Source organism: Micropterus salmoides, unplaced genomic scaffold (assembly GCF_014851395.1).
Source record: "Micropterus salmoides isolate LMB-PRFRI ecotype aquatic unplaced genomic scaffold, ASM1485139v1 Ms_hic_scaffold_22, whole genome shotgun sequence".
In the NCBI taxonomy this organism is placed as follows: Eukaryota; Metazoa; Chordata; class Actinopteri; order Centrarchiformes; family Centrarchidae; genus Micropterus; species Micropterus salmoides.
The window spans coordinates 11,303,594-11,316,732 of NW_024041373.1; the positions used below are offsets into that span (position 1 = coordinate 11,303,594).

General features: G+C 39.1%; 1 protein-coding gene and 2 long non-coding RNA genes across 6 annotated transcripts in view; 2 read left to right on the top strand and 1 right to left on the bottom strand.

The window, feature by feature from the left end:
* pde10a (phosphodiesterase 10A) overlaps positions 1-13,139 on the bottom strand; it is a 61,987-nt gene that overhangs the window by 44,449 nt on the left and 4,399 nt on the right. The gene's annotated exons all lie outside the window — the stretch shown is intronic.
* On the top strand, positions 334-7,385 carry LOC119917112. Its single transcript, XR_005447222.1, has 2 exons — positions 334-5,347; positions 6,067-7,385. It is a non-coding gene; the product is annotated as an uncharacterized LOC119917112 (long non-coding RNA).
* Positions 10,168-10,737, top strand: LOC119917113. Its single transcript, XR_005447223.1, has 2 exons — positions 10,168-10,401; positions 10,490-10,737. It is a non-coding gene; the product is annotated as an uncharacterized LOC119917113 (long non-coding RNA).

Here is a 13,139-nt window from a genome sequence, read left to right on the forward strand (position 1 = left end):
GGAAGTAATTTTGTGGCATAAATTGAACATCCTATACAGCACACATGAAGTTCTTAGTTCACATTAATTGCATAAATTGTTATCGAGTATCAACGTGCATTTAAATTATTCTGGTTGAAATAGCTAATCTGTTTTTCTTTCTGTGTTTTGTTTAAGTGAGGATCACATCAAGTTCCAAATGAAGTGAGCGCCATATCTTGACAACCTTTGTAGACGTGTGCTTGTGTTATCAGTGCTCACAGGGCACCTAAACGGCTACGAGTCGGCAACATGATTTAGCATAAAGTGCACCAGACTCCCTCACAGCATTACATACTGATCGAGAGAGAGAGAGAGAGAGAGAGAGAGAGAGAGAGAGAGAGAGAGAGAGAGCTGTGGCGGGTTACAGCATGTGCGCTATCAATCACTGGTATTCCTACACTCTGGAGCAGCTGGCCCATTCAGAGGTCAGGTATAACATAATGGATTCTCTCCGACACATTCTGTCACTTTTCTTTCTGTTTTATCCTGGCGAGAAAAGCCCTTAGATGAAGAAGCATCTTATAGTATCATGTTACTAGTTTGTTTCACATGCATCTGCTCATTTGAAATACTAAACTAACAATATTAGCCTATGTGATGCCCAGGAATTTGGGAGGTTGAATGTAGGGGATGCTGGAGGGAGAACCAAATTAATTCAGCCATTTAGGAGAAATAATTTTTTAATTTTTTTTTTACAAACAACACCTTGACAGCCTTTTATTTCAGGATAGACACACATCTTTAATACAGATTTGCTCTGAAAAAACATAAAAACTCTATTTTTAACACTAATGATATTTTATTTTGAATTATGAAACATGAGTAAAATAGCTGTCAAATATCACAAAAAACAACAACTAAGGAGACAAAGTTCAGAGAGCTCTGTCAGCTCCTTCAAGCCTGTGTATCCTCCTTGCACTTCAAGTAGCTTATGCACGGAAATTTAAACAAATGCTCTAAAACGTTCCCTGCAAAGATTGTGACTGGAAGTTTATGAGCTTATGTGAGACGGTTATGGATGAAGAACTTATAGGGAAATGCGGTAGATCACAAGGGATGCCTGAACGCCGTCTGTGACCCATCAGTGAACCCTTCTGATCCACGGCTCTCCAAAGCAGCAGAGCAACATTTTTATTTCCTGTTTGAAGAATTATTTTATATATAAAATTAAATATTTCAACTTAGATTAGTGCACTTGGTGTGAAATATACCTAAACCACTGACACAAATTCTCAGAAAAAATAAAAGCCAAACATTAACTGTAGTAAAATAATGGTTTTATCTACACAGAAAGCTGTATCTTTTTGCCCTCACACACAATTAACAGGAGTCACAGTTTGAAAAAAATACAAAAGAAGATAGGCAGAAAGCAAACAGCACGATCACAGCAAATCTTGAGCTGTCAGATGTTTCCTGTACTATTTTAAGTGCACAAAGCAAGCTGCACTTTGTTAGGGACACATGGCTGTGTTGCTAGGGAGCCGCCTGCCATCTCTGCTGGGCATTTAAAGGACTAGTTTATCAACTCGCTACAGTGACCTTGACATTTTAAGATTTTGATAAATACATTTCCTATTACTTTTAATTTTAAATGGTAGTAATATTGTAATTACAGTATACCATATATCAATTGTATAGCTTTTTTGTTGATGTTAACACAATTTAATGTGCTCCTGGGCAGTAGTGGAGGAAGGATTCAGATGCCTTATTTAAGTAAAAGTAGCAATACCACACTGTAAACAGACATACCTACAGTATTATTATCAAATGTATAATAGCCTGCTTTATAAAGGGCTGCAACTAATTATTTTCATTGAAGATAAACTTGCTGATTATTTTATTTTGGCTCTACTCCTCAGCCGGACTGCAATGGCAGCCACGTGATTCTCCTTGGGGTTCAATGTGCCTGTCAGGGTAGCCTAAATCAACTAAAAGTGCAACATGACTACATTATGGAAAGGACTGTTACAGAGGTAGACCTTTTCTAGGATGCTTTTTGTTTCACCGGAAGAAGCCGTTATATCGCTTTTGCTTGCCACCAGACTTCATTGAAAAAAGCAATAATTTTACCTCATGGGTCATCATAAAACAAACTTCATTCAAACTGGACAGAAACAAAACATAAACTCCCCAAAACTGTCCTATTTAGCCTTTTACAGCAATCACTAACTTGGTCAAAATAAATCCTTAATTCACTGCGTTGATGATAAAAAAAGCAGCCGTTGTATCGCACTCCTCAAATCCACAGTTTCACAGCAAGGGACTTACATGCACAACAGGCATGCGTGGCTGGACCAGCTACCAAAACAGAGCACAGAGAAGCTCAGATGACCACAGACACAGAAGGGATGTGACGTCATTCTTTGCTCGGGATGACATCACCCCACTGTATCTTTACTTAGTAAATAGTTATTTGCTGCTTTATTAATGTTCAGAATCTCATATACAGAACTTGGACACGAAAAAGAAGCAAAATTCTCACATTTGAGAAACTCGAAAAGTTTTGTCTAATTTTATTTTTAACTTTAAATATAACATTATATTTCATAAGTTCATCATATGTTTTGTATGTAAAACCTTAATTTGCAAATAACTAATAACTGTAGCTAAAATCAGTTGAGTAGAAGAATAATGTGGAATTGGAAATATTCAAGTAAAGTACCTCATATTTGTACTTAAGTATAGTAAATGTACTTTGTAATATTTCACCACTGGTCCTGGTTGATTGTGCTTCACTGAGCATAATTAAAGAAATATATATTTACAGTAGAGGATAGATCATAGGCAGACAGACAGGTCAACAGATGAATTTTGTGGCTAAATCTGCATCACAATATCTTTATATTTATTTGGATACAGTGATCTCAAAGTGAAAGTGAAAAATGAACTAAGCACCACAGACCCAAGAAAACCTCAAAAATGTCCGCCAGGGCTCTCTCCGGCTTGATCTGTATCAATTTGGACAAGCAGTGCGCACTCTTTTCTCTGTCAACATTATCCTGCCACCAAATCCCATATGCATCTGTGAATGGATAGCATGTGTGTTACAAGGAAATTTATGGAAATCAAAAAGGCGATGATGAAAGAAGCTGCAATGTCATCTGTCTTAATATGGGATTTGTGTGTCACACGCAGTAGGTTCCTATGGCCGTTTGGTGAAGGATCAGCTTTGCAATTGTCTGCTCGGGGATCAACAGCTGACTGAAGAGTGAAGTGGTCGGCAACCACACTTAACTGTTCCCCTCTTGGCTGTTTTTAGCAAACATCCTCCTGACGACTACAGCCTCTGTCTCCCAACATAAGAGCTGCACATCTTCAGAGGTGTGTGTGCTTGTTCACACACAGCCTTACCCCCTACCCCCACATTACAGACCTCATCCACTTAAGCACATTTCTGATTCAAGGCACTGTACAAGCTTTTTGCACATTGTACATACACACACACGCCCCAGATGTAAGTGAAACATTTACGGATCACATGCAAGCACACGCAAACATGAACACATGTGCACACACAGGAGCATACTTACATCCACGTAGGCGCACGCACACACACACACACACACACACACACAGACATACACACACACATCACATGCGGCAGACACACACCACAGAGACTTCCAGTCCCCTCCCCCCAACTGAATAGTCTGTTCTGACAATCCACAGGACAGCCGGAGCATTGACGTCAGAGGCAGGCCCATGAAAATACAGGGTCCCTGGGGGGCTGAGGGAGTTATGCACATCTTCACAGCTTGGCTCGCAACTAGTTCAACAACCAATGAGCATATTACTGCCTCTGTTTACTCTTATTTGTTGGGAAAATGCAATAAAAAAAAAGAAGTTTCACATTTACACAAAGCCTGGCATGCACAAATTTGCATGCAACTGCAATGCGGATCATCTGAAACGTGACGTCAATGGACGTCATTGCACTGTGATCCATTAGAACAAATGTGAGATAGGTGCATAATTTAGGTTAATGGAAATATAAATCACAGCACATCATTACCTGCTCTCTGTCGTCTTAATAATTGCCATTTTGAATAACTTCTGTCAGACTGTAGTTTACTTGACATACCCAGAGGAAAGGTTTGTTGTTCGCTCAGACATCTTCACAGTCCAGGGAGAAAAGATGACATCTTTGTTTACTGCTCAGTGCTCTGAACATCTTTCTGGGTTTTTTTTCTTCTTCTAAGACATCATTGGGACATCAGAGCCATTAATCTCATTGTTCTCTCTCGTTCTCCTCCTCTCACCTTTTCTGAGATTGACTATGGCAAATTATGTAACATAGTAACTGTTTGTCTGCAACCAAATACAGTCTGTGTTGCTGAGGTCTTAGCTGTGTTCTTGTTAAAGAAATATTCTACACAATAAAGTCTAATAGTCTAGTCAAAGTAATTTGATCTTGGACTGTATGGGCAGAAAGCCCTATGGCTTATTTGAGACAATGCTAGTGATTCAGTAGACATACATTGAAGCAGTATCAGCATGCATGTTCGTGTGTGTGTGTCAGTGGTTTTTAAATATCACAGATGCATGAAGAAAAATATTAGGGGATAAATATGAAATTAAATATTGTTATATCCTGAATACAGTTATAACTATAACTGTAAATGCATTTCCAAGAGGTTTAGCATTTGTGACTTTTGACTGCAGTACAGCAAGTAGAGGTTGATCTCAGTGAACTTAACCTCTCTTTCCTGTGATCACACTTGAACGTTGAACCAGAATGCTTTTCTATTCAACCGTTGAAGAGCTGATTAGATATAGGCAAAAAAAAAAAACATTCTGTAGTAACTGGCGTTTCCTGTTGCAGATGAAACAGAGCAAAGTCAACCCTGTGAGTCCATCTGAGTTTGAGACTGGAGCATCTTCTCAGTTGATCAACAGTCCTAAACTCACAGTTTGTGGCCTGCACAGCTGACACATGTTCTGACTCAGATGTAACTTGGATGACTTCCTTCCATGTGGTGAACACGGGGACAGGAAATTAATAGTCCAGTGCAATGGAACCATTAAAGACAGATTGTTTTTTGTCAGCATCAGTAGAAGCACTGTGTAGATTACATAGCAGGGATTATATGTTGTGTCCCCAAGGGCAAGTGTCCACTAATAAAACTTGACTCTTCAGCTGCCTGCATGTCCCTCAGCGCTGGCTTGTCAACAGGAAACCGGCTGGTCTAGTGAGGGTTGCCTTTTATGGACACACTGACAGCAACAGCACGTTCTGAGAACCTGAGAGGGATGATGGTCCAAACTCATTTGGGGTGGAGCTGATTAAATGACTGACCTTATATGAAAACCCGTCCTGTTCTTGATGGTGAATGCCCATGTCCTTTTCACTTCAGCGACTCTTACTAGTTAGACGTGGTACCTGTACGCTCACCAAATTAACTGCAAAGACCTAGGAATATGGCAACATTGCCACAGTGAAGTCTGACAAGACGCAAGACATATTTATTGCCATATGTGTGTATTTTCAGTGAAATATCTCAAGCCATCTAATTTAGAGCGTTTGTTACTTGTCATAATATTGATATTTTAGTTATATGAATAACTATTGGTCTTATGTATTTCCGCACCACATGTTTTTATCTACTTTTCATATATTTCATATTATGCTATTTATGTTTTTAATCTGTTTTAAATGTACATAACTTGAAAAGCGCTATAGAAATAAAATGTATTATTATTTTTATTATTAAAAGGTTTACATGTCATTCTTCCTATCCCGAATGTAGGATAAAGTGCTTAAAGTCTAATTAAATATAAATATATAAATAAAAATATATCTTAGATGCGAAAGGGGGGGGGGGGGGGACAAATAAAAGCAGCTCAAAACTGACATTAAGCTGACAGCATTTCTCTATTCAATAATTTAACAATGCTACTACTGTAACCTAGTAGTTATTGTACTGTGTAGCACCAGAAGCATGGAGCGTGTGTGTTAACAAATGTTTAATCTCATGCCAATTTTATTAGCAAATATCAACCTGAATTATTAATTATGAAACTCTCGTTCCCCATTTATCTACACAGAGTTCAGAGGTCAGGGCAAACTGGAGCACACCTGGGAGCTGATGGGTATTCTTGTGCTTTACTGCAACCTGAAGAAGGTCACTCGAGATGGTAAAAAAAACAAAACACATCCAAACATTAGCGAGGTAGGTTTGTAAGCAGCAACGCTTACTCTGATTGCAAAATGAAGCGTTTGTAAATTCAGAGCACTGCCAGAATCCCTCTGCCTAAATTCAGAGCATCAGAGACACTTAACAGACAATGTGGACAACTGTGCTCTAACGGCTTTTACAGTATAAAGGTACCGTCCTTTAGAAGTAAACCTGCTACTGTATGGTCTTTTAATCTCTGGCTATGGGGTTTCTTCACATTAAAGGGGAGACTGACAAAAATCTATTCTCTTACTACACCTTTAAGTATAGATTTAGTTGGATTCAATGCTTTTAGTTATTGGAAACTGACAAATGCACATTTAAAAGCTACAAAATATACACAGTCCCGACAAAAGGATCTTCTTTTTGCTTATTTAAATCTGGTTCACTACACATGACTGTGCTTAACAAAACTACGCAGCTGTAGGAGGAGAAAATGTAATGACGTGATCCATGATGAGCATTTTTCTTTGTACATTTCAACAGGTTTAATGCAGCAGTTGACTGAAACAGTGGAAGCCATCTTCTGCTTGTGTGCCACACGCTGACAAATTTAATGTGATTGTATCACACATCTAATGCTTAGGGTGGATATATGGCAAGAAATAAATGAAAGAAATGTTGTTAAGGTTTCCGTCAACGCATGAGAGAAAACAAAGAAAGCACGCTCAGAGAGCGCACAGTGGACAGGTGGAGCAGATATGTGAGGTGGAGCTGTGTGGCGCGCTGCAGTGGAGGGAACTGCAGAAAGCACATGAATCAAAAAAAAATTTTTTTAAATGGGTGAAAAAAAATGTGATGAAAGAAGTGTGTGCAGGGAGAGGGAGGGGTGTGGTGGGTGTATCTGCGTCAGAGCTGGAGCCAATGAAGTCAGAGATGGGGCAGGCTCAAGCAGGAGACGCTGTTACTGCCACTCACAGCACCCGCCTGGGCCTCATGTCCTCTACGTCACAGAGCTGGCACAAATTATGCCTGTCTGAACGTTTGACACACACACGGTAAAATGTAATTTATGTGCATTACACATATACCGCACCTATTTAAATTAGCACCAGCAGACATGCATTTTTATTCCCCTCAAAGTAAAATCACAATTTTTTTTACTCTGAATTCACATTTCTGGCACAAAAAAAAAATATAGTGCTTAAAAACACATTTTCTAATAAAGCAGCGGTTTTCAATACATTATTCTTTGCACCTTATATAACATCAAGCTGTTCACCATCAAGCTAATGTTTATGTGTCTAAGTAAATGCAGCATGATGCAGGTGACAATATTTCCAGAGGAACAAAATAGCGGTCTTGTGTCAGTATCAAAGGATGCTCGACTAATAAAGCAACCAGTCCAGAATTGTACTTTCTATTTATGCCATATTATTATAGCATTCAGTGGTATTTCTGAGGATTGGCTCTGGAGTGCACATTAACTGATTAATTAAGGTTTTCAAAATGCATATTTACTGTAGTATTTGGTAATAAAATCCTAAAAAAAAATTAAGGGTAGTGGGTCAAATAAACAGCATTATTTATTTCTCAGATGCAGAATTTTTTTTCCTCTGACACACACACAGTCCAGTATTTACACACACACAAGGCGCATTGCTCACACATGCAAATCCTGGTTATTTAGATTAGCGGGCAGTGTTTCTGTTGGCACCACTTCTGACCCAGATTATCACATCCGTAATTCCAGAGAATGACTATGATGATGAGCGTGTGGTCAGAGGTCTGTGGAGGGTAAAGGAAAAAAACAAACAAACAGTGCTCATCGGCTCTGCTGACGTCACTCAGCCATGTAAAAACGCTTCACTGTGCAATCTTGTAAAACTGCAGGCAAAACAGGAGGTCAAACGTGTCTCTTCAGATGTGCACAGGGGAGTGGGCACGTGTGGTCATGTATTAAAAAAACACATATACTGCAAATATTGAAACGAAAATGTAAAAACTGAAATTCTATTGTCGCAGCTTTTTATCCATAATTTTTTTTTAAATCAATATGTGGGCTAAGACATGATTCAGTCTTTTTTGTGTGTGTGCTGCGGACACTGTTACAACAATGAAAACAGCAGCTGTAGCATCCTACAGGTGATGACGCAAGCAAGGAGACATGAGCCATTACCTCATCAGTTCCCCATCAAACCATCACTCTGCTCTCTTCCTGTCACACACACACACACACACACACACACACACACACACACACAGTGAGTTACTACTGGCTTTACAGAAGGCAAATCCCTCTGTGCTATATGATGCTACCAATCTGCTGGTTGAACACGTGCTGATCTCTGAGCTGACATGCTAACAACGTCCTGGTCAAACACCAAGCACACAGTCGGATCATTACTTACAGCTGAATGATGTCACATAGCCTGTCAGTGTGTGTTTCTTGTGACGGTGTGTATACAGTGAAGTACTGCCGACTGACTGACTCTGCGCCTTGTGCAAGCAATACACACCAAGAGGATATTATATTCATATTATATAACATAACAACACAGTACACAGCATTTAGAAAATAAAAAAAATTATATAAATTTTTCAAATTTGATTCTTGTTCTTTCTGCACTCACCTTGTCTGATTTTACCCAAAATGTGACTAATGTGCTGTTATATCAGTACATTTTTATTATTAGTAGTAGTAGTAGAAATAGTAGTAGTAGTAGTAGTATTTAAATTACTGAACAAATGTGTTATTAGCACAATGTAATTTAATTGTTATAAAATTTGCTTGTGAAAATAATAAATAATTAAATGCTTTAATTGATTTGCCTTTTCTTTTTGTTTGGTTCCATTCAGTTTTCATAACAGAAGCTACATGGGGGAAAAACACAGTGGCTGATGCAATACAGCAGACTCAATTAAATAATAGTTGACTTTATCATTAATTTGTACGAGTTGATATAAATCACTTTGTCCCTCATAAAAGAAATGCCTTAAAAAAAGAGAGAGATAGCTCGATAATAAGTGCAAAGAATTTAAGGAGTGGCTGAGGGGTGACGAGCAATAGCTGGCTGACTGCAGTCCTCACCAGGAGTCAAACAAAGTCAGTATGAATTGTAAGTGAGTATGGGTGCTGACGTACAGGCCTGTCAATCTCTCTGCACAGCAGATATCAGAACAAGCCAAGACTGCCGAGCTGCCAGACGTCAGGTCTGCCTGTTTACTGATAACACATGGCCACAATCCATTCATGACCTATACACACTGACGTACACTCAGACACACAGAGTAGCCTTATCCCTTACTCACACTTCAACTTGAAACTATGGAACAGTGTTACTGCTCAATATTTTGAGAGTTGTAACATTTTTTTTACATTTATTATATCTTATTATCCAGTTGTTCTAACCCGGAGTGTAATGAGAAGACTTAACCTTGTGCAGTTAACAAATTGAAACTCTAAAACTAAAAATCAGTATCCTCAGTGTAATGTGTTCACAAGAATGACTTCACTTACACAATAACGTGGAATTATTTTTTTTTTCCTGCATCCTACTAGATTAGAAAAAAAAACTGTGATAGTGAAATCTCTTTTGACATTATAGGATCACAATCTATAATTTTCAGCAGTCAGTATCAAGTCTTCAAATAATGATAATTGTTTAATTGTTAATCCAGAGTTACTGGTTGTCTGCTCCATGGTGAATTTCTCTGACACGCTCCTTGAATTTTATCTTTATACTTTAGCCCCACCTAGTGTCTGTCTGTCTGAGGAGACTGATGGAGGCATCTAATAGCTATTGTCAAATTAAAGAGAGGCCAAAGGTCAACTTTTGGTATAAATTTAAAAATGTAACAAATATGATGAAATTAGGAATTTCTGGATTCTTTCCTTATGCAAACCCTATTGTGCAGTGCACAGCTGTGACCTGCAATACACATTATGACCACTAGGCGGTATCCTTATACAAGTTGAGCTTGTTCTAAACACTCTGCTAGCAACCGCCCTCATATACTGAAGCTGCTGTATAACATTGACCTCAGAGAAGAACATGGGTGATTGATGGGTTACGAAATGAGAATTTTAACGAGGAATAAATGTGTCTGAGGTTGCATGTGCACACTAAGTGCTCTGTGGTTCACAAGAGTGGCGAACAGTCCTGCGAGCCCCTGTTGCACTTCCACAGTCTGTCAGCATCATGGGCACAAAGTCAAGCTAAAGAGACACACATGGCGCACCGCTGGATGTGTGTGTGTTAAGGTGAGCTGTTCCTCAGTTTAATGACGACAAACCAATCCACAAGATAAACTCTAACTGGCCTTGACTGCGCTGATGTCCTGTCTTACAGGAACAGGGCCTTTTTTCCCTGTGAGTGGAGGCCATTTTGTAATGTTCTTCTTGAAGTGTTGTTAATGAAGTGGGAGCACCATCATTGTTCCAGTGGAGAGGATATATGGCAAGTGTTTGCTCTAAAAGCTCTGATGGAGGAAAACAAAGATGACATGGTCAAGCTGTTATCCTGCCACCCAAACTCCATTTTTAAAAACAATTTTGCTGGTCTAAGTGACCTGTTAATAAAGTGGTGTGTACAGTGTTGTTTGGGTCGGTGTCTTTATTGCTGTACTTGTGTTTGTTTTGTTGAAACCTGACTAAAACCTATTATGTACTATACTATACTATATTACAAATAATGTGCATATTTATAACACATCCAATGATCAAAATTTTTAGATTGTTACAGCTCAACTTTCCCAAATTGCTACTTCACCATAAGCAACAGGGAAAAAAGCTATTCAAATTAGCAATACATTCAGACATCAAGATTAATGCCTTGCTTTGCTCTGGTGTCTTACTGTAACAGAAGAGAGCTGGTCATTTGCACAGCTGAAGGCTGTTGACCAGCTGTGGTGGTGGTTGGTGGGTCGGGGCTGGAGGGGGCACCCAGGAGCGGCCCTGTAATCGACAGGTCCAAGCTGCACACCAAAAGGCAAGACAAAAAACGCTTTGTGGTCCTGATATGAATCTCAATGCCCCTGTTGCTACACCTCCCCTCCTGGCCTCACCATGGATATCTGAGCGGACAAAAACAATCTCCATGAGAAAATTGGAGCTTGAGCACTCAGAGGCAACATGAATGGAGCATCTACAGTGAGGGCACCATAGTGACTGGTGCTAGTTTTCCGATTCTGTTAGTGATGCAGAAATATATCATGGTTTTACTGTATTTGTCTGCTTTTTGTAACAGCAGCCAATTTTTTATTTAATTTTAGGAAGGTTAGCTGGCTGAATGTAGTTGAGAGTATTGGAGTTTTTTTTTTTTTTTGTATTTTTACAGTACATGTGACAACCTGCAACAGATGCTCTATAGATAAGCAAAAGATTATGCATGTCTGCCAGATTTACAAAAAGAGGATTTGTTAGAAGTTACAGTTTGACAACGTACTGTATAATGTATCCCTTCCATCCGGCTTCAAAGCATGCAGGATGGCAAAATCTTGAGTGGGAGGGTTTCAGTGGGCGTTAACCCCCTATGTAGTCACAGATGCCAGGCACAGTCGGGGAAGGAAGCACCCGTCTCTCCTTCTGTGTTAGCCAAGGGAAACTCTCGTTTGGGTGTGGGCCCAAAGAGAAACAGAGCCAAAGACTGTGATGCACACAGGTCACATCTTCAGTGCAAGTAAACAAGTCTGAGGAAGCCATAATGTGTACGGTAAGTCCGGCACTGCATCTGACTTTATAACAAAGTTACAAAAACATTATCTCCAGTGGTAGCTAACCAAGCAAATAAACATGATTTTATTTGCCCGGGTTCTGAGGCATCCTTTTAAAATTACATTTAAAAAAGTCTAAATATCTCTTTCTAGAATAATTTCTCAGGTAATCCACAGACCCTACTGCTTACAGTTTTTATTGGAACTACTTTCTACCCCAAGAAATAATCCGTATGAAAACTGTTGTGGAACTCTAGACACTTTCTGGAAAGACATGCTGTTAATAAAATATGTAATGTTAGAATGCACCCTTTCGGGTGGAGTCAGAGATCTCAGAAATGGATACCTCAAAACCTGGGAAAATAAAAGCATAACCATCTGCATGCCTTGGTATTACTAGAGGTGAGTATTTTGAAGGTGTCTTGGCACAAAACAAGAGTAAATTCAGTAAGTTTCATAAGTAAGATGAATGCTGTTTAGTCTTTGAAATGAAATAAACATAGATGAAATTATGTATACATGCTAAATTAGGGATACGTATTTTCCAAAACATGACAAATGCAGCTTCATGATTATATGTGATCATGAATTTTAAACTTGAATAATGTGATGCAAAGGAAACACCACACAGTCTTCATGTAAGACGTTTCCATTGCTATTTGTGCAAGCAGACACGACTCTCTCCTTGAAGGTGATGTTGTCCTTGGCCTTGAACTTACAACAATGTGTTCGCCAGCATAATAGCAGCCACACTGCCGATCAAGGTATTTCAAAAGCTGCCTCTTGAAAGAGGGATGCATGAATTTCAGACTAAAGGAAGAGCAGAACCAGTGTTTCCAACAACACAGGTCACAGATCACAGGCACCTTGAGAAAAGAACAGGACTGATTTTTGTCGATACTATCCAGTGCTGTATAAAATAATCTCTCTCACTGTTCTACTTAATACAGGATCCATATCAATCAATAAGAGCTCGTCAGTGGCATGCTTGCTTCCTCTGGTGAACCCTATCAGAGGTAGAAGGTGATAGTTGTTATCATGGATAGATTAATGAATAGGCCCACTGAGTATAGGCCCAGTTCCCTCAGAACAGAGCCTCGGTACGGTCACCATAAGTGATTTTTGACATTTCTAATTGGAAAGTCAGTCAAACAACTGCAAAGACTAGCAAAATGACTGCAAAGACACATAAAGAGACACAAAACCACAAAGATCCATAAAACAACCACAAACAGACTCAAAACAACCACATAGAGACACAGATAACATTTTTGCATCTCTTTCACT